Here is a 20,871-nt window from a genome sequence, read left to right as displayed (position 1 = left end):
GAAACTGGGTCATTTGTAGAGACATGGATGGATCTAGAGACTGTCATACAGAGTGAAGTAAGTCAGAAAGAGAAAAACAAATACCGTATATTAACGCATATATGTGGAACCCAGAAAAATGGTACAGATGAACTGGTTTGCAGGGCAGAAATAGAGACACAGATGTAGAGAACAAACATATGGACACCTAGTGGGGAGAGTGGTGGGGGGGGGGTGGTGGGATGAATTGGGATTGACATATATACACTAATATGTATAAAATAGATAACTAATAAGAACCTGCTGTATAAACAAATAAATAAAATTTTTAAAAAAACACAATAAAAAGCACAAACAACAAAAATAAATTAAAAAATTAAATGTTTGACAGTATTTAATTAACTGTGTAAAATAAGACTAAAATTATAAACGGTCCCAGGGTTATTGTTAAAATTTATTTGACTTATAAATTGAATAAGATATATACGCTGAAATTAAAGAAGAAAAAAAAACCCACTGAGTTCTTGAAAGAGACAGTGTGTCTGAAGCAGGGTGGTTTTTATGACACAGACAGGGACCAGTACATTCTCGGGGCAGCCAGGAGAACACTAATCACAGCAGAAGTTCAGTCACCACACCTTGTGGTCAGGAGTACACAAACAAGAGTCCACAGAGTATTCCAGGGAAGGCTGAACAGAAGTCACTGCTGCCGGCTGTACCCACTAGTAAAGAGGAAGCCCAGCAGTTAGTGGGCCTCTCCAGATACTGCGGACAGCACGAGACCCACCTGGGTATCCTTCTGGAAGCTGCCTTAGAATGGGGCTCTTAACAACAAGCACTGGAAGCTGTTCAACAAGCTGAGGCCCAGGCACTGGCCTTGTGACCTTGGTGCTCACTAGCCCTATGGAACTGCAGGTATCCTCAATGCCCACACACACTGACTGGAGTCTATGACAGCAGGAAACCACACTAGGGTGCCAGACTCTTGGATTCTGGACCCACAAGCTACCCGAAGCCACTGCCCAATATACACCCTCTGAACTGCAGCTTCTCACTGCTGTTGGGCTCTGGTGGAGACGGAACATCTCACCATCAAAGGACCTTATGTGACCCTGAGGCTTGAGGTAACCATCTTTGCTTGGGTTCTCACCAATCTTACTAACAAAGTTGGACAAGTTCCATCATCAAATGGAAATGGTACATCCAAAACCGAGCCAGGCCAGGATCCCAAGGGATCCGTGGACTCCATGAGCAGATAGCCACCCTGCCAGCAGGCACAGTGTCCTGTAAGGGATGCCCTGGCCCCTCCCCTAACCACCTGGGGGCCACCCCTTGAAGAGGTTCTGGCTGAAAGCATGGCCTGATTTAATGATGGTTCTGCAAAATTGAAAGCTGGTGGAGTCCACTGGGCTGCCACGGCCATCTGCCACATGGATGGCCACCTCTTAACAGAAACTAGAGGACGCTCCACCCAGTGGACTGCGTGAGGTGGTAATGGCTGTGCAAGTCAACCCACCCAACACGCCTCGCTAGATTTTTACTGATTCCTGAGCTGTGGCAAACAGTCTAGCCATGTGGTCAGGAGACTAGCAACTAAACAACTGGACTAGTAAAGGACTCCCCGTGTGAGAAGAAGGACTATGGCAATACCTTGCCACATGAAACAGGCAAATCTCTATCACTCATGAGGATGCTCATGGCAAAGGGCCTTTCGAACAAGAACACGAATGGAACTCCTTAGCCAACAAGCTGCAATGGTAGTCTACTGGGTGCATTAGGAACCAGTCATGGAAGCCCACCTCAGATGCAGGAATGGGCCAAATCCAGGGGAGTAATCCTCCAAGATGCAGAAGCCCCGGATGTGGTTCTGCACATCTTGCAATTCCTGCCAACAAGCCCAGGCAGTACGAGGAGAATTAGGACGTATCTGCAGGGGCATCTGCAGGCTGGGGTTTGGCAGACTGATCATACTGGATCTTTAACACCCAGCTATGCATTGCTCTGGTGACTCACAGCCACTGACACTTCCTCTGGATGTGGAACTGCCATCCCCATATGGTACCCACATGCCAATACCACCCTAGTCATGCTGGAAAAAAAATCTCTGCCACACGTTCAGGTACCTTCTGGCCCCACGGTCAGATCAGGGAACTTCTTTCCCAGCACAAACCACACAACAACGGGCACAAGCCCATGGCATACACTGGACCTTCCATATTCCACACCACCCACAAGCTAAAGGAGCCACGGAATGGTGGGATGGAAGACCAAGATAACAAAGAAGAGACATCAAGGATTATTAGCAGGACGGTATCCTCGTCTCATTAGAGACAGTCGGACACTCAGGGGGATGGAGTGGTCAGTATCCGCTCCCCCACACCTCCTGAGGTCAGAGATGCTCTAGCACTGCAAGGCATACTCGAGAATACTGAGCTTGGAGGGGGTGGAGAACCAGGCAGTAGCCTGAATAATTTATACTTGAGGAATCCCAATTTCAGTATATCTGACCACTCCTCTTCTTCTTTCCATCTTCAATCCTCTGCCCAGGATGGCTTGTGGTCCATGCAGCAGTAACACCTGACACAGGTCCCCCACCCCCACTCTAACTTGGAAATCATGCTGCCCCAGGGTGCTTAGCTCCTCTAGGACTTCACAGGAAATAAGGAGGGGGGTCACAGAACACCACAATGCTAGGATTCCCTGGTAGCAACAGGAAGTCCCACTCCCCTGTACGGGTGATGTTATAAGACATGCAAAGTTTGTACAGGACATAACTTCATTGCCTGGATTGAATGATGGGCTGAAAGGACTGAGTGAGACAGCAAGAGCAATGGGTTCCGGAGGAGGTACTGGCCCCTTAGTTAAGACAGACAGCGTGCGTGGCCATCCCCAGACACTCCACACCTCAAGTGACAACAGGAGCACCCTCTGCCTTGGGAGGTATGGGGGTGGGGGGAACACAGATATCTCTCTTCCTCCCCAGGACGCATGGTGATGCCTAGACTGACAACACCCTCATCAAAGTCAGCGCTGCTGTAGCCAAATAAGATGACCTGAAACAAAGCTGGATCTGCCACCCAAGACTGAGAACTCTTTTGCCTCAGACCCCCACCTTGGTGGCCTGGCTGATACATAATGACACAGGCCATCAATGGATCTGTCCACTGAGTGACTCCACTGACACAAGTTCACATGCAGGATCACTCCAGTGTCCTCTGCTTTAACGTCACCTATAACACGATTGGAAACGACCCCGCAGGGGGTCAGGTGTCGCTGACTCATACAGGCAATCTGGGCAGAGGCAGACGTGTAAATATTTCTCTTCAGGCCACAAGCTGACAACAACAGGCAGAGACAAGGTATAACCGGATTAGTCAATGATATAACAACCACACCCTGGTGGGAGTCCCTTGTTCTCACTTGGGATGTTTCTTTGCGGACCTCAATGGGCTATGGCCTTTCCCCTACAGAAGAGTCTTGCTGCCTCGGGGTCTTAAGACCCACCATCCACGTGGATAACTGCATGGCAGGTTAGAGGGTCCCCACTCTGCTGGCCCGTCGAAGGGTGGCAGGTGACATCCTTCCCAAGGGGAAGACTGACAATCGGTTCCACTCAACTAAAATTAAATACCGGGATAGCACACAGGCCCCAGGAAAGATGATAGGCACCCACTCCTTGACCATGGCAGAAATGGCTAACTCCATCATCTAGGCCATTCAGGACCAAGAGGACTCACTGAACTCGCCAGCCAAGCTGATCATGGGTAACCAGATCACCCTGGATTACCTGCCGGCAGAACAGGGTGTTCTAGCCAACACCTCTTGCTGCGTGTACATCAACAATTCGGGGAAAGTCAAGACCGAGCTGGAGAAAAACCATGCCAAAGCAGGATGGTGGGCATCTGTAAATCCACAGTCCCATTCACGCTCATTCCTTAATCTTTCCAGCTGGCTAAACCCTGACACCCGGGGCTCCTGGCTGAGCGCATACTCCAAGAAAGTCTGACTTCTTCAGAAGGCCCTGTTAGTGGCCCTGACCACCTGCTGTCTCAAGTGGCCAGGCTCTGTGAGGCTCTGTGGGGCATGAACCACACAGAACACACCTCTGCCTCATGTTCAGGGTGGCCAATGGTCCCATTGGGTGTGATGTGCTTCGTTTGTTTTTTTTTCCTAGCATCCCGGTGAGGGCTGGGGGTGGACTGTTGGGGGAGCAGCCTTCGCACAACCTGTATCCTCTCCCCAGCATTGACAATTGGTGCTCTGGGCCTGGGACCTTCCCTTATAGGGAGGCCAGGTGCCAAGCTGCTACTTGGCCCCAAATTCTTCTTCCTTATGAGAAGAAAGTGTTCCCTGTCTGGGTGGTACATGGCACCTAGGCAGCCCCACTGGCACATGTGCCCTCTGCCTTCTCCACAGAAAGATAATGGGGTCTTTGCCTGCAGAGGGGTCTATGCAGTCCATCCTCCTGTGTCAGTTATCAGGAGAAACTTGCTGGCCATGAGACAAGCACACACCAGAGACGATGATCTTGTTGCATCGCTTCTCCTTTCTGAGTAAAGCCCTGTTCCAACTAGCACGTCGTGTGATAAGTCTTCCTTGGAAGCTTGGAGCCCACAGGTGCTACAGTGGATTGAGGACTGTGGACTCCTAGTTCTGGGGCTTGGCACCGTTATGCTCTTTGCCATCCGTCATGTGGTAGGAATCCTCACCTGGGACTGGTAGCTGGATCTTCTTGTCTACACATAACAATGTCAGGTAGCAACAACTGCTACGTGGAAACATAAATCAGGTTATGGAAAAAGAGAGACGTGGGGTGAATTACAAAAGATGAAGTTGGGTCATATAGGACCTTAAAGACGAGATAAAGACTGTGGATGTTCTAATGTGATGGGATCAGCTGGAGGGTGTGCATGTGGTCACCTACCTTGTGTGCATGTCCCCAGGCACACAATCCATGGCTCGTAACACTAACAGGAGGCTGCCTCCCTGAATGAGCAGACAGCCCTTCCATCACTGCCATCTCAGAAGACAGACACCACTGATACACTACCAAGTGGCTTTGTGGAATCTTTATTCCAATCTCTTGATGCTACTTAAAATAATAATAAAATACCTTCCTCAGCACCATGGTGAGGAATAAATAAGATAATCCACGTAAAATGTTGAAAACAGCGCATGCCATAAGCACATCATAAATGTTTATTTCAACCCAGTAAAACATAAGAATAGAAAAGCCCACTTAACACAAAACGTTTATTGTAAATAAATACAGACTCTTGACTTTATTTCAAATTTACAATAAAGTCTACCCTGTGAATAACATACCTGTTGCCATATTCCCTTTAGGTGCTGTCTCAGTCAGATGCTATAGCAAAAATAACATACGCCGGGTGGTTTAAATGAACATTTATTTCTCACAGTTCTGGGGACTGGAAAATCTGAGATCAAGGTGCTGCAGATCCGTTGTCTGGTGTATAGATAGCCACCTTCTCGATGGATCCTCACATGGCCAAGAGAAAAGGAAGAGAGACAGAGACAGAGACTAAGACAGAGACAGAAACAGAGAGACAAAGACAGAGAGAGACAGAGAGACAGACAGAGGGGAATCAAGCTCTCCCCTATCTCTTCTTATAAGGGTACTAATCTCATCATAAAGGTCCCACCCTCACGATCTCATGACCTCCCAAAGGCTCCATCTCCAAATACCATCAGATGGAAGATTAGGGTTTCAACATATGAATTTTGGGGGGCACACAAACAGGCAGTCCACAACGGTTACCATGTACCCCTTCACCACCATCTGTTATTAAGAGAGTAGAAAATTTATATTTTTTAGCCAAAGCAGATACAGCATCACTCTGCTGTCAGTAGAAATATTACTAATGGCCTAGGGCCCCCATGATGGCTCTTCATGTTGAATAAAAGTCCAAGCCCCAAGGACAGTCAGCCCTCCCCAGAGGGAGTTGTTTGGGCCTCTCCATGCTGCCTGGGCTCCTGTAACACCAGCTTCCTTGTTTACACATCCACCCACATCTTTGAGGCCATGCATTTCACAAAGCCCACCACATGAGCACACAAAAATCTTAAAGATGATGCCAGAAGTCTATCTCCTACCTCAAAACTTCCCTTTTAAAAGCATCCCTGCAGATCTGGGAAACTCTGAATTTTGTTTTAATCATTTTCTCATGTGTCTCTGAGTTTTGGAAGTACAAGACCTAGTTTACTGAAGGCATGAAGGTTACAAGGCTCCTGGACTCGAGAAGGCTGAAACAAGACATTTATAAAAGATCCCGGCTGGAGTTGTTTAGAACTACCATCTGAATGTCCACTGTCCGCTAGGTGCTAGGTACTTAATATGTACACTCTTATTAATTTATTTATTTATTTTTCCTTCTGTGACTTTTTTTTTTAATTTAATTTTATTTATTTGTTTATACAGCAGGTTCTTATTAGATTTTATACATATTAGTGTATATATGTCAATCCCAATCTCCCAATTCATCCCACCACCACGCCCCCTCCACCACTCTCCCCCCTAGGTGTCTATACGTTTGTTCTCTACATCTGTGTCTCTATTTCTGCCCTGCAAACCAGTTCATCTGTACCATTTTTCTGGGTTCCACTTATATGCGTTAAGATATTTGTTTTTCTCTTTCTGACTTACTTCACTCTGTATGACAGTCTCTAGATCCATCCATGTCTCTACAAATGACCCAATTTCGTTCCTTTTTATGGCTGAGTAATATTCTATTGTATATATGTACCACATCTTCTTTATCCATTTGTCTGTTGATGGGCATTTAGGTTGCTTCCATGTCCTGGCTATTGTAAATAGTGCTGCAATGAACATTGTGGTACATGACTTTTTTTTTTTTTTTTTTTGCAGTACGCGGGCCTCTCACTGCTGTGGCCTCTCCCGTTGCGGAGCACAGGCTCCGGACGCGCAGGCTCAGCGGCCATGGCTCACGGGCCTAGCTGCTCCGCAGCATGTGCAATCTTCCCGGACCGGGGCACGAACCCGTGTCCCCTGCATCAGCAGGCGGACTCTCAACCACTGCGCCACCAGGGAAGCCCCATGACTCTTTTTAAATTGTGGTTTTCTCAGGGTATATGCCCAGTAGTAGGATTGCTGGGTCGTATGGTAGCTCTATTTTTAGTTTTTTAAGGAACCTCCATACTGTTCTCCATAGTGGCTGTATCAATTTACATTCCCACCAACAGTGCAGGAGGGTTCCCTTTTCTCCACACCCTCTCCAGCATTTGTTATTTGTAGATTTTCTGATGATGCCCATTCTAACTGGTGTGAGGTGATACCACATTGTAGTTTTGATTTGTGTACACTCTTTTAATTCTTAACGTATAATGGCACGGTAAATATTATTATCCCCATATCATAGACAAATTAATGGAAATACAGAGCAGTGACATCATGTGCTCAGAATAAAGGTGGAGCTGGGTCTCTAGCTCATGGTTCTGACTCCAAGGCCCACACTCTTTCTTCTGTTAGATGTTGCTTCCCAGAGAAGCAGTCAGAGAATAGTACCCATTATATGAGTAAGGAGATGCTGACTTGATTATATAAAAAAAAAAAAAAAAATGCACTTCATCGTGAAATGTACTCCCTTACATCTGTAAGAGACATTCATTCCTCACCAAAGGAAAACAAATGAAAGAAAGAAGGACTTTTCCCTTAAGGGCATCACTACCAAGTTTCATGGTTAGTAATTAATTCCATTTGAAACAGGGCCCTAAGGTTAATGAGTGAGTGAGAGAAAGAGAGAAAGAAATGTAGAGGAGAAGCATAAAAATGACACTAAAGAGATGGAAGAGCTTGGAGAGGGAAAGTATTAATAGAAGACTTTGTGTGTTCTGTTTTTCTTGAAATATTAGGAGTAACTTCCTTATCAGCAACACTCTTGAGACAGAACTCTGAAAACATCTTTCAAGGCAAAGAAATGAGGCCCTTTACTATCTGGGGAGGGTTTCTATATTAACTTAAGTCTTGCAAATCCAGTAAGATTTCCAGACAGACTCCCAGGAGACCTCGTTGTCTCCAACACCAGCAGGAAGATTTACACTAACTGAATGTGGCTCTTCCACAGGGCCCGCTCAACTGGCTCCATCTATCTAAACAGGATTCTAACATAGAAACTGGGAATTAAAGTAGGAGACTGGAGACTGGTGGGTGTCAGTGAATACCGTAGCAAGGGCACAAGTCATATCCTGACTGGTATCTACAACTATATCAGGATGAAGCAGATCTTGCTGTTAAAGAGAAGACAGGGACACAAAAAGGAATCATCCCCAGATCTGCAGAATCTGAGAGGATGCCAGAAACAGTCCACAACAAAGATTTTGAACCCAGCTACAAAACAGTCTGCTGTCTGCGGATGGGAAACACATGCTTTTTTTGTACAGAGAAACCCACTTCTGATCTTCTGACTGTATTCTAGGTACTGAAATAAGATGACAGAAGATTCTTTATGGCTCCTTCCAGATGGACAACAGAGTCTTGCACTGCAACGTGAAAGGAGTTCAATGAAGCTGCGTCCCAAACCACCATTCATATTCTGACCACCAGCACTCCATGTTTCATCATTCTGCTGTATCTGTATCTAAACATTTTCAAATCCTCAGACCCTACCAAAGTCATGAACAATTTGGTGGGATGCAGTGCAGACGCAGTGCCAACACAGCCCAGAAACACAGTGAGAGACCACCTGTGTCTTCCTGCAGAGGAAGGAAGTAGGAATGGACTGGACAGTAAATGGTTATATAACTTAGAGAACACTTCTAAATCACACCTTCTAGTAGACGTGAAATATACCGTTCAGCGAGAAGAAAAGCCCATCTTGTATGTTTCATGTTGTCCTGTAACTATCTCCATCTCACACTTGGCCATTGTTCCTTGTAATTGCCTGGAAGTTAAATGCATCTTTTCAGGAGTTTCAGGTAAATGCTGCACAGCCAGAAAAGAGAAGGGCTCCCATAGGGATCTTGTCTCACGTGCATTTCGATTATAAAGTGTTCCAAATTTGCCAGTGGGTCTTAGGAAGTTCAGGTAAGAGCAGAACAGGTAAATGAAAGCTCCAGATACACACAAACACAAATAAAAATTATTCTGAGTCATTAAATGTGAACTCTTTCCCTCACCAGATCTTTCACCAGTATGTGCCAGTTCAGCCATATCGGTTATTGGTAAATGGTGGCTAACTCTGTGCCTCCCCAAGACCTAGTAACTAAACGGTGAGTAGCTAGCTGGTGGAGCAGAACCCAGTCCAGGGCGATGGCCAGCCAGCCCTGTCCTGAGTGGCTGTGCTCATACTCCACCCATAGGCAAGGAGCCAAGGGATGTGAGTGTGGCTTCCACTTCCTGTCCAATGTTATAACTACCTCTAATAGTTGAATTAGTTATTCATTTACTCCACGAAGATTTACTGAAGTTCTTGCATGGGTTAGACATTGTTCCGGCCCTTGTAATACAGATAAACAAGAAAGACAGACTCCCTGATCTCCTGGATTCATAGACTAAAGGGAAGGGAAAGACAATTAAACCAACAGTTGCCGCCCAGCATCATCATCAGGATGGTGGTAGAGGAAGCCTGGAGCACAATGGGAACACCTAACCTAAACTGAGAAAGTTAGCCAAGGCAAGGCAAGGGAAGGCAGTCCTGTGAGGTGTAAAGAAAGTCTGGTTTGGCTAGTGGGTAGGGAGCTGGGGCTGGTGGGGAGAAAAGCAAGAGATGAGGCTGGAAGAACTGGCAGAATCCAGAAAACACAGGTCCTTATAGGTCATGGAAAGGAATATGGACTTGATGATAAAAGCAAGGACTTTTCTGTTCTACAAAGATCCTATTTGTTGTACTGAAGAGAAGGGTCCTGGAGGGAGCAAGACTAGAGACAATGAGGAAGGAAGTGGGGAGACTGAGGCAGACATAGATAGAGAGAAGACGGTGTCCTGAGCTACTGCAGTAGCAGAGAATGTGGAGAAAAAAGGGTGGACTCAAAAAGATTTAGAAGCAGAATTGATGGGCCTGGGTATTGACCAGATGTAGGGATGTAAGAGAGAGGCAACAAGGAAGGATATTATTGCCTGGGTACCTGACTTGGAGAAATGGATGGATGTTAGCACCACTCCTAAGATTTGAAGACAAAACAGGACAAACACAAACATGGGAGGAAGAGTCAAGAGTCTCACTGAGGACATGCTGAGCTTTGAGGTACCTACAGGGCAACCCAGTGAAGTCATCCAGGAGGCAGCTGAGTTAATGATGTCAGGAGAGGGGTTGGGGCAGAAGACACAAATTTGGGTGTCATCTGTCTAAAGATGGTAAATGAAGCCATAAACATGGATGGAATCATCCAAGGAGAGGAAAGTAAGAAGAGGAGGGAAGTGAAAGAAGAAGGCTGAGGCCAGAACTGTGAGATCGCTCACATTTAGGGCTGGCTGACTGAGAAGAGCCTGCAGAGGAGCCCCAGAGAAAGACCAGAGGATGGTAAGAATGAGGCAAAGTGCCAAGCAGCAGCCACTTGGTGATCAGTAGTCCCAGTGCCTAAAACCTAAACAGCATTTGATTAGTGGGTCCAGGACCACAAAGGCAAGGGGTAAGGAGAGGAGGGGAAGTTTTTAATTCACTTGATCTTCTGCTCTAAGAATGGATTACAGCAGACAGAAATCGTGTTAGCTACTTATAGGTTGAGAGGGGCTATCCCAGAAAAATATAATGCAGGCCATGAATGTAAGCCACATTTGTAATTTTAAATTTTCTAGTAGTTACAGTAAAAAAGTAGAAGTAAATAGGTGAAAGTAATTTTAGTATCATACTTTATCTAACCTAATATAGCAAAATACTATCATTCACTAAGTAATCGATATAAAAAATTATTAATGAGGTATTTTACATTCTTTTTTTTTTTTTGGTATTAAGTCTTTGTCACCTGGTGTGTATCTCACTCTTACAGCAGATCTCATTTGGACTAGCCACATTCCAAGTGCTCAGGAACCACATGTAGCTGGTGGCTACCATACGGGACAATGCAGGTTTGCAGTTTACACACAAACACTTTACCTTTCCCCAAGTTTTATTTAAACAAATAAGAACTCTGAAAAAGTGTATGATCAACAAGAGCTCTCTGAAAGGCCTAGGTAGCAAGCAGGATATCAAATCCAGATGAAGGAGAATTGGAACAATTAGGGAGCTGTTTTATTTTGAACACTGTCACAAAAGGAAAAGAAGTTGGGGACAGGCTGACCTCGTGCTCGTTGATGAACAGGGCAGCAGACGACAGCTGCTGTGAAATGGAGATCAGAGCTGGTTCCCTGTTAGGAATAAGTCAATACAGCTTTTTAATACACAGTGGGTGGAGTATTGCATGTCACCATCCAGGGACATGCTACGTTACGCAAGGTCAGGTGGGGGGAACTGCAACCAACCCCTCTCTGGCCCGGTCAATGCCATCTAAAAAGATTTCTAGCTGGAGCTTCTCAGAATCATTTAGTCATCTCTTCACATCACCTTGAAAGGGTGCATGTGATTTCCTCATCGTGGGGATGTTAACAGGACTCGGCTCTGGCTCTCCTCCCACCGCAAGCTCATCATCAGCAAGCCGGGTGCCCAGGAAGGAAGGGCGGATGGAGATGAATCGAATTGCGCAGCTCAGGATCACCGGGCACTCCAGCAATCCTAGTCAGGTGCCCAGCTCAATTTGCTGGCCTCACTTCTCCAGCTTAGACCTCACAGCTGCACCTGAAAGTAAGAGCATTCTTTTTCTCTTCAGATAACTCCAAAAGTTGTTACTTAGAAACTCTCACCCCCCAGGGAGAGGAAAGGGGGAAATGTTAACACCTAAACTTAGGAAATGGAAGCAGATTCAGGCCTACCCCTCCAGCCTTCTGTCTCACACGTCCTTACCTTCCCCACCTCCCATTTCATACTTTGGTAGTAACATACAGCTGGTGCCCCCCCTCACGCCCGTGCTTGCACACGCACACACGTGCACACACACACACACACACACACCCCAAGAGGAGAGGCAGAATAGTGTTTGTGTAGTTAATAGATTAGGCTTTGAAGACAAATCCAAATCTCACTGCTGACATTTGCTAGCTGTGTGACCTTTGGCAAATGACCTCTACTACTAGTTTCCTTACCTGAAAAACGGGGAGAATACCATGCCAACCTCACAGAAATGTGTGAGGATTAAAATGAGCTAATGTACTGAATAAGCGTAATAGAAATTAAAATGAGTAGCACTGACCCTGAAACATGCTAAGTATATAAGTGATTACTATTACTTATTATACCATTATAGGGTGTTCCATAAGTGGTAGCTATGATTATTGTTCTTAAAATCTCTACTCCTTTCTTCAAAGCTAACCTAGCTATTACCTCATTCTGCTGGCTTTTTCCGTCAATGCCACTCTACCAATCCCCTAAGTGCCACACATAAAAGCACACTCACACACTCGTTTAGATTTGATGCCCCTCCCTGGGCAGCTGGTACTTCACACACTGCCCGTTCTTAACTCAATGGTGCTATATACAGTAACTATCTGCTATGGTCATTATCACTTTCCTACAGCAATGCCTCTTAAATGCTTTGAGGAGGTAATATGTGAGCAGAGACAGGAAAGAAGGGAGCGAGGGAGCCATGTAGATATCTGAGGGAAGGATGTCCTAGGCATGATTAAGAAACAGCAAGAGAGCTGGCACGGCCAGAGCAGAGTAAGGCAGAGAGAGGAGAGGAGGTCAGAAATGCAAGGCCAAGGGGGCCAAACGGTAAGGCCCATAACCCATGGAAAGGGATATGGATTTTTTTTTTTCTGAGTAAGATATAGACTTCCTGGAGGGCTTGTGCAGAGGAGTGGTGTGGTCTGACCCACATTTTTAAAGGCCATTGTGGCTTCTATGTGGAGAACAAACAGTAGGGAGGCAAGGGTGGACACAGGGAGACCAGACGAAAAGGCCTGAGTATCAATGGACCAGGTGAGAAAGGGTGGTGGGCAAGGTGGTGATGGCAGAGATCCCAACAGGACTTGCTGATGGACTGGATGAAAAAAACCAGAGGACAGCACCTTGGTTTTGGCCCTAGAATCTGGTGTGGTAAGCCAACTCATGGCTCCCAAAGATATGTGTAATCTAATCTCCAAACCTGTGAATATGTTATCTTCCATGGCAAAAGAAACTTGCTGATGTGTTTAAATTAAGGACCTTGAGATGGGCAGATGATCCTGGATTATCTGGGTGGGCCCAATGTATCTCAGGGGTCCTCATAAAGGAAATATGGAGGCAGGAGGGTCAGAGGGAGAGAAGGAGATGTGACAATGAAAGCAGAGGTCAGAGCGATGCAGGGCCAGTAGCCATGGAATACAAGCAGCCTCCAAAGCTGGAAAAGATAGGGAAATGGAGACTCCAGTAGAAACGCGGCCCTGCCACGCCGTTTTAGAACTCTGACCTCCAGAACTGCGAAATAATCAAGTTACTGTTGTTTTAAGGTAGTGGTAACTTGCTACAGCAGTAATAGGAAACTAAAATACCTGAGTTTACTATGATGCCATTTATTGAGACAGAGAGCACTGGAAAAGGAGCAGGAATCAGCAGCTCTTGTTAGGTCATGCTGGATTTGAGGTACTCATGAACCTATCCAAGTGGAGATACCAAATAGACAGATGATGACCAAGGCCGCAGCTTAGAGGGAAACTGGAACTTCACGCGACCTTGGGCAAGTCCTTTAATTTCTCTGAGCTTCAGTGTCTTCCGTAAAATGGAGTTATATCGCATTTATCCACCTCAAGGATCAAAGGAGACATTTTATGCAAGTTCAGGGTGTCCCACTAGTATAAGGCATTTATTATTCCGATAAGTTGGCCTCTTAACCCAACAGGAGTCATTTTTCAAAGACTTTTAAAGTCTTTTGTCCCTGCACAGCTCCACAGAATGCACAGAGCAGCACTTGGAGGAAACACCAGATAACCCTGGGCTGCCCCATTAACAGACTGTAAGGAAAATCCCACCCTCAGTACTCTCATCACCTGCCTCTCTCCCCCCAAATCCAGCCACACCAGACTAGCTGTGACTTGCTTATATCCAACAGCTGAGTGATGGGGATGTATATTTTATTTCCTACTAAATGGTTAGTGGATTGGAAAGGGCCTTAGAGCCCAGTCAAAACAGTCCAAGCTCCCACCAAATGCAGGATCCCCTCATTCGTTCATTGGACAACCATTTGCTGAGCCCAGGCTGAGGCCAAGCCCTGTGCTAGGATGGCCAGGTAGAGTGGAACACAAAGCAGGGAGGTGCTCCCAGAGCCTATCCCTCCTAGAACCTCTCATCCACCCTGTGAGGGAGGCATTTGCTCTTCACGAGGCTCTGGAGTCCTGTGGACCTTCCACTTAAGGGGCGCTTTGGGGCCAATTCCCAAACCTACTTGACTCTCAGTTTCATCATCTATAAAATAGGGACTATAATCCCCGGAAAGCACTTAGCATAGTACTTCATACCCATTAAGTGCTCAATAACTGGAAGCTTTAATTGTTATAGTTAATGTTATTCAAGTATCACCTACATTTTTTTTAATAAACAGCCTGAAATATGTCTTCTGAAATACCCAGTATGACAGAGTACACTGGGTATGCTCCTCCTGACAGCCTTAAAATATCTGAAGGCAGATTTGATTACCCCTCGTCATCTCTCTTCCAGGGCAAATATACCCAATTCCTTTACCATCCCTCACAGAACCCAACTCCTAGAACTTCTTCCCATCCTCATTGCTTGTTCCTTTGTGTATTATGTTTGGCTGCAGCCCTCTTAAAACATGGCCCTCCATGGAACCCAGTAGTCTGACCAATGTCAAGTATAACGGAACCATCATAGAGTAAATGTCTAGAATTAAAGGACTTAACAATCATTGCTTCAATTATTCATGCGCAATTCCAAAGATCCGTGACATGTTCTAGTGTGAAATTTCACTGAAGTACAAATTTGGCTCAACTACATGATGCAACCAGTGTTTGGGGCAATCATTTAGAATCCAGGTGCCCAGCATCTTTCTAGCAATAAAACTTGGAGATTCCCTCCTTGTCCTTGGGTGCAGTAATACCTGCGAAGTGATTACAAACTCAGGTTTCTTGTGAAAATTTGCCATCAAGCAAAGGAAGATACTTTATTTTTAATTTTTTTTTTACATCTTATTGGAGTATAATTGCTTTACAATGGTGTGTTAGTTTCTGCTTAATAACAAAATGAATCAGTTATACATATACATATGTTCCCATATCTCAGGAAGATACTTTAGTAAATAAGGCTCTGCATAGGAAACACATGATCCCTAACAGAAATATGATTTGGGACAAACAAGGATCTGTATAAACATTTCCATATTCACAAGTCTGAAGGTCTGGGATGGCCTCAAACTGCATCTTTTGCAAATGTCATGTGCCCTCTGTATACATATCAATGAAGCCAAAGAATGAGCTAGATCTTCTACACATGAAATAGGCAACACTGTGTGTACAAATCTGAATTAAGAAACAGGTCCCTGAGTTCCACAGCCAGCTCTGCCAGGCACTGCCTGACCTTAGGAAACTGCCACTCTTCTGGGTCTCAATCTCTCTGCCTATCAAATGAGACGTTGGAATGAGTCAAGAATTCTTCACCTGATGCCCAGGGACAGATAGGTCAGGGGAGATGTTTACCCACTGAAGTTTTAAAGATATGGATATGTACATTTTAAGGATTAAAAGAACCATAGCATTTATCAAATTCTAGGCATTGTGGTAACTGCTTTACATAATAATACCCATGGGGCTTCCCTGGTGGCGCAGTGGTTGAGAGTCCGCCTGCCGATGCAGGGGACACGGGTTCGTGCCCCGGTCCAAGAAGATCCCACATGCCGCGGAGCGGCTGGGCCCATGAGCCATGGCCGCTGAGTCTGTGCGTCCGGAGCCTGTGCTCCGCAACGGGAGAGGCCGCAACACTGAGAGGCCCGCGTACCGCAAAAATAATAATAATAATACCCATAATAATTGCTAATATGAAAAGCTTACTATGTGCTTCATAAATATTATTTTACCGAAGCATAATATTCTAATGCAGTAGGTACTGTTAGTAACCCATTTTATTTAGAAAGATCAGGTAACTTGCTTGAAGTCACTCAGTGTGTGAAGAGCAGAGGTGGGGTTTCCACACAGGCCTGAATCCACAGAAGCCTGTTCTTCTCCGCTGTACTACACCGTTTCACGATGAGGTCAGTAACTAGGTAAGAGGACTAGTTGGTATCACACCACCATAGAACTGTCTTTAATTGGCCTATTTTCAGGCTAGTGCTTTCTCCAACCTCAGCAGTGGTTTGCAGAGGCTGGTCATTCAAATGAGCAGGTCCAGAGGCCAGACCTGCGCGAGTGGCCCTGCCATTAGCAAAGCTGCTCACTCCAAGAGCTGCAAGTGCAGCAAAGACTGAATTCAGAAAATGTAGTCGGTCATGCTCATAAATAAACCACATTTTTTATTTATGCTAATACTATTGCAGTTTGTATCACCTTTAAAAAGAAATAAGACCTGAGTGGGCTTTAAAGACTCAGATGAGAGAGAATACTACAGGTAAAAAATTTCACTTGTTATTAAGTTTTTACACTCAAATCCATAAATTATCTTGTTAAAGTGTTTCTGCTTATGCAGCAGTTTCCTTGGAACACATTTTCATCCTTGGGAAGTGTTAGATGAACTGAATTTCTCCTGTTCCTTTGTGTCCTCAAACTAAACTACAGGATAATTGACTTTCCATGACTTCACAAGATTTGAGGCCCACTTACAATCAGAAGATGGGCCTAAAGCAGAATTGTAATATATGTCTATAAATGTCTGCACACACAGAAAAAAATAATTTTACATTAGTCACTGAAACTAACTCTGGCTCATTTTAACAAAAAGTGGGGAGAGAAGATTTTTTAGAGGAATACTATTATATTGTGGAATCCAAGGCTAAGATACATACTAGAAAGGTCTAGAACCAAGGCCTGGAGCATGTGGAGGACTCAGGAATAGGTTCTGTGTCTCTGATTTCACCTTAAATTCTCTCTGTGGATTTGCTTCATTCCTCCATCTCTGTGTCTCAGGCCACCTGACAGAACATGGCCTCCAGACAGCTCTGCACTTTTGTCCCCTGTTTCAGCCCCCAGGAGAGAAACTAACTTCTCTTTCTCAGTGCCAATTTCAATACCCCAGGGCATCAAATAAGAAAAACCCCTGGATCAATCCACTGTGGTTCAGACACAGAGTATCCTAAAGCAGCATGACTGCCTCCATGATAATCATGGAGATATAGTGATAGGGAAGCAATTTCCAAAACAGCAAGGGGGCTAACAGAGGGGCGGCCAAGCTACACACAAATGGAATACTATGTGTCCCCTACACATCCTTCCTGAAGTAGACGTTTATATCAGCTGAAAGCTCCTAGCTTACAGAGTCCAGAGCCTTCAACGTGGCTAGGAGCCTCACCATCTGGCCCCTGACCTCTGTTCTATCTGCCCTGGGAACACACTCGCTCTCTCGCACTGAGCTGTAGTCACTGCATCTCTACAATGACAAAGTTCCTTCTCACTTCAAGGTCTTCACATAAAGTCACCACACTCTCCCTCCCTCCCATCTAGCTACTTCCTCCTAGCGTATCTTCCACTTAGACTTCCTCATAACACCTATACCAGACCAGATCACAACTTCAATTAAAAGGCTGTGTAGCCACTGCTGTATTCAAAACAGATGACCAACAAGGACGTACTACACAGCACAGGGAACTCTGCTCAATATTCTGTAATAACCTAAATGGGAGAAGAATTTGAAAAAGAACTGATACATGTATATGTATAACTGAATCACTTTGCTGTACACCACAAACTAACACAACATTGTTAATCAACTATACTCCAATATAAAATAAAAATATTTTATAAAAGCTGTATAGCTTTTCAGTTGATGGTTTTTTCTTGCCTCTCACACTGTAAACTTAATGAGAACAGAGCCTATCTCTCCTCTCTCAATCTAATTCCAAAGTGCCTAGTATGGTGCCCTGCAATAGCAAATGCTCAAACATTAGTTAATGCATATTTTCAAATGAAAAGATGAGCAAGTGAACCAGGCCAAATCCTAAACTTTCAAATGTAACGGTATCCAAAAGTTAAGAGTAGCCTAGAATTATATAAAGTATTTCTCACACCTCATTTTCCAACTCAGAACACTTCCATAGACAGGAACCAATTGGCAGGTGATGGGTGGCAAGGACAACCCCAAAGGCACAGGGATGCTTTGTGACACCACGGCAACCCTGAAAACAAAGTCAAACTGTGGTCCACCAAGAAGCAGAGTTTCTGCACTCGAAGAAGCCAAGTACATGTTCCTGTCCCCAGTGCTTTTCTGACAGTAGACTATTAGCCACTCACCTGAAAACCAGAGACCCCAAAACATCAAGCTTCTTTTCAACCTAAAATCAAAAGATACATTACCAAACGACCACGGCTTAAGACCTACAGTCCCTGTTAAGTGTAAATGACTTCTTCTGTGGTTTCACTACTAAGTGTGACTTTGGAATATGATTGTCATGTAGTAAATTTAAATGCTTCTGACATTAAAAAAAATTGTAGCTACTCCCAAATCAGTCATAAATCATTGGGGGTGAGAGTGTGCTACCCAATTTACTTAAAGACATACTAAAATATACTGACACAGAAAATACATGAAAACCAAGCCTAACCCCCAAAGGCCAAATTTCCACCATGAAGTGCCTGGAAATATATCCTGAAACATCATACATCTAACAAGTGATTGTACAGTAACCGTCTCACTTATTTTTTTCTTGAAAAAACAAGCCCAATTCTAAAAGGTAGAGAACAAACTATGAACTGTGTCATTATTTTAAGTGAAGATAAAGTTGCCAGGCCAATTATCTGCTATTATGGGGATTCTCTCTTCTTGATGTCAGCACACTTTGTACTCCCTTTAGAGTATCTCCTCCACTTAGCAAGCTCTCAGATCCAGGAGAGTAAACTTATCATTTCCACACACTCTTCCATATGTCCCTTTCTTTGCTAGTTCTTTCCATGGAGGTTTTTTCTTCAGCTGCACAAATATCTTCTCTTAAAAGTAATACAGAGTACTTAATTATGCACCCTTCATTTTAGTAAGACATATTTTGTAATGAGGAAAAAAAAATATGCTCATGGTAGAAGTTGTAAAACTAGAGAAAACCAGAAACAAGAAAATAAGCACCTCTCATTCTATCACTCAGAAGTTTAGTTAACACTACTCCGGGCCTGGTGTAGGACACAGTCCTTGTTCTAGGAAAGAAACTGATAACTCATTACACAAGTAATGAATTGCAATTCTGATAAATGCTACAAGAAAAAAAATACAGGATAGGATGCTATGAAAACTATAATGGGACCTCTTACTCTAGTTAATATCTTGGTGCCAATGCTTCCTATAATGTTTCAGAGAAACTGTTAAATATACATAAGTTTGTATCCACCTGGGATTGGATAGTACATACGACTTGAAGATAAAAATTTCATTTGTCATTTCCAAAGCTAACTTCCACAGACAAAGGAGTTGTTTATCTCAGAATTTCTCTAAGAATTCCCAGGAAACAACGGTAGGCAAGACAGCCATCAATGAGTTACAAGTGGCCACAGATGAAATCAAGGAATTATGTTTTCAGGATCACTCGGAAGCAGTCAAATAACCTCTGGCCAAAAGGAAGCCATTGTTGAGAGCTGGAAGAGGTCATCACATCATACCAAAGGTATAATCAAAAGCATATAAGAACACATTCCAGGTTCTTCTTCTTCTTCCTTCCAGGGTCTTACAAAGTTGCTCACCCACCATTACTTTATCAGAGCTCTAGGTTTGCAGAGAAGATCCCATAACAATGTCATTTGGGAACTCCTCAACCTCATCTGTCCTTTAAGATCTAGATAGATCTTAAAGATTGGCTAGGAACCCCCTCAACTCCATGCCCAATAGAAATACAAATCTCTCGCTTAGATTTCTGCAGATTTCTATATGAGGCTATGTTCTCATGGTCAAACTCTGCCTACAGGATTTTATTTCCATATCTCATATCTCTGTTACACTCAGCATTAATTTAGACAAATGATGCAGTCGAGCTTCCCACATTTTGGGGAAATAGTAGGGCTCACCACACCCAAGCCTAATGGGTGAGCCTCACCCTGGGAAAACCACCTTCTTCATCATGGTATCTCCCCTGCCAGGTAAGTATTCAAATTTATTTTTGAAATGTGTTTAGGTACTGGTCTCTACCGCCTTCATAAAAGAAGCAAGACTTCTAATTCATAGTAAGTGATATCATTCTAATTCCCCTAGGAGTATCACTATCCAGGTTTACATTCACATTAAGGTTTATAAGCTATAGATAACTGAGATCAGATTCTTTCCTGAGAGCAAGATTCCAGGGGAGGAGAGGATGTGGACGATATGAGGGAACTAAAAGAATGAAAAGGAATTATAATGAGGCCCTGTGGGTAGAAGGTAGAGAAAGAAGAAATGAGCATGGCCAGCCCCGTTGGTTTCCATCCAGACATCAAGAGTCAAACAGGCAAATTAAACTTCAATGATAATTCTCAGCTCACTGCCTGATCGTCTCATACTGTGCCTTATAGTTTTAAAAATGAATGCTTAATTTAGTACATTTTCAAAGACTTTCAAATGGCCATTTTTTTTTACAGTGGAAATTCATCTTAATAATTTGTTAGTAGAGGAAACCCTAGAAGTAAAAGTAATGTGATTCCTTTCTAAACCTGAAAGAACACACTCCTCAGCCTTATTCTCAGCTAGGCTCTTCTTAACCTTCTTAGTCAGTTCCTATACTTCAGAAGAAATTTCC

At 44.2% G+C, this 20,871-nt stretch overlaps 1 protein-coding gene and 1 pseudogene across 6 annotated transcripts in view; both read right to left on the bottom strand.

Annotated features, from left to right (window-relative positions):
* Positions 1-20,871, bottom strand: part of ST6GALNAC3 (ST6 N-acetylgalactosaminide alpha-2,6-sialyltransferase 3) — a 597,866-nt gene that overhangs the window by 525,092 nt on the left and 51,903 nt on the right. The window lies entirely within an intron of this gene.
* Positions 20,107-20,247, bottom strand: LOC137220363 (U1 spliceosomal RNA; annotated as a pseudogene).

The sequence above is a fragment of the Pseudorca crassidens genome, chromosome 2 (genome assembly GCF_039906515.1).
Source record: "Pseudorca crassidens isolate mPseCra1 chromosome 2, mPseCra1.hap1, whole genome shotgun sequence".
NCBI classification, from domain to species: Eukaryota; Metazoa; Chordata; class Mammalia; order Artiodactyla; family Delphinidae; genus Pseudorca; species Pseudorca crassidens.
Note: the sequence above shows the minus strand (reverse complement) of the source record. Positions and strands in the feature narration are given on the sequence as shown.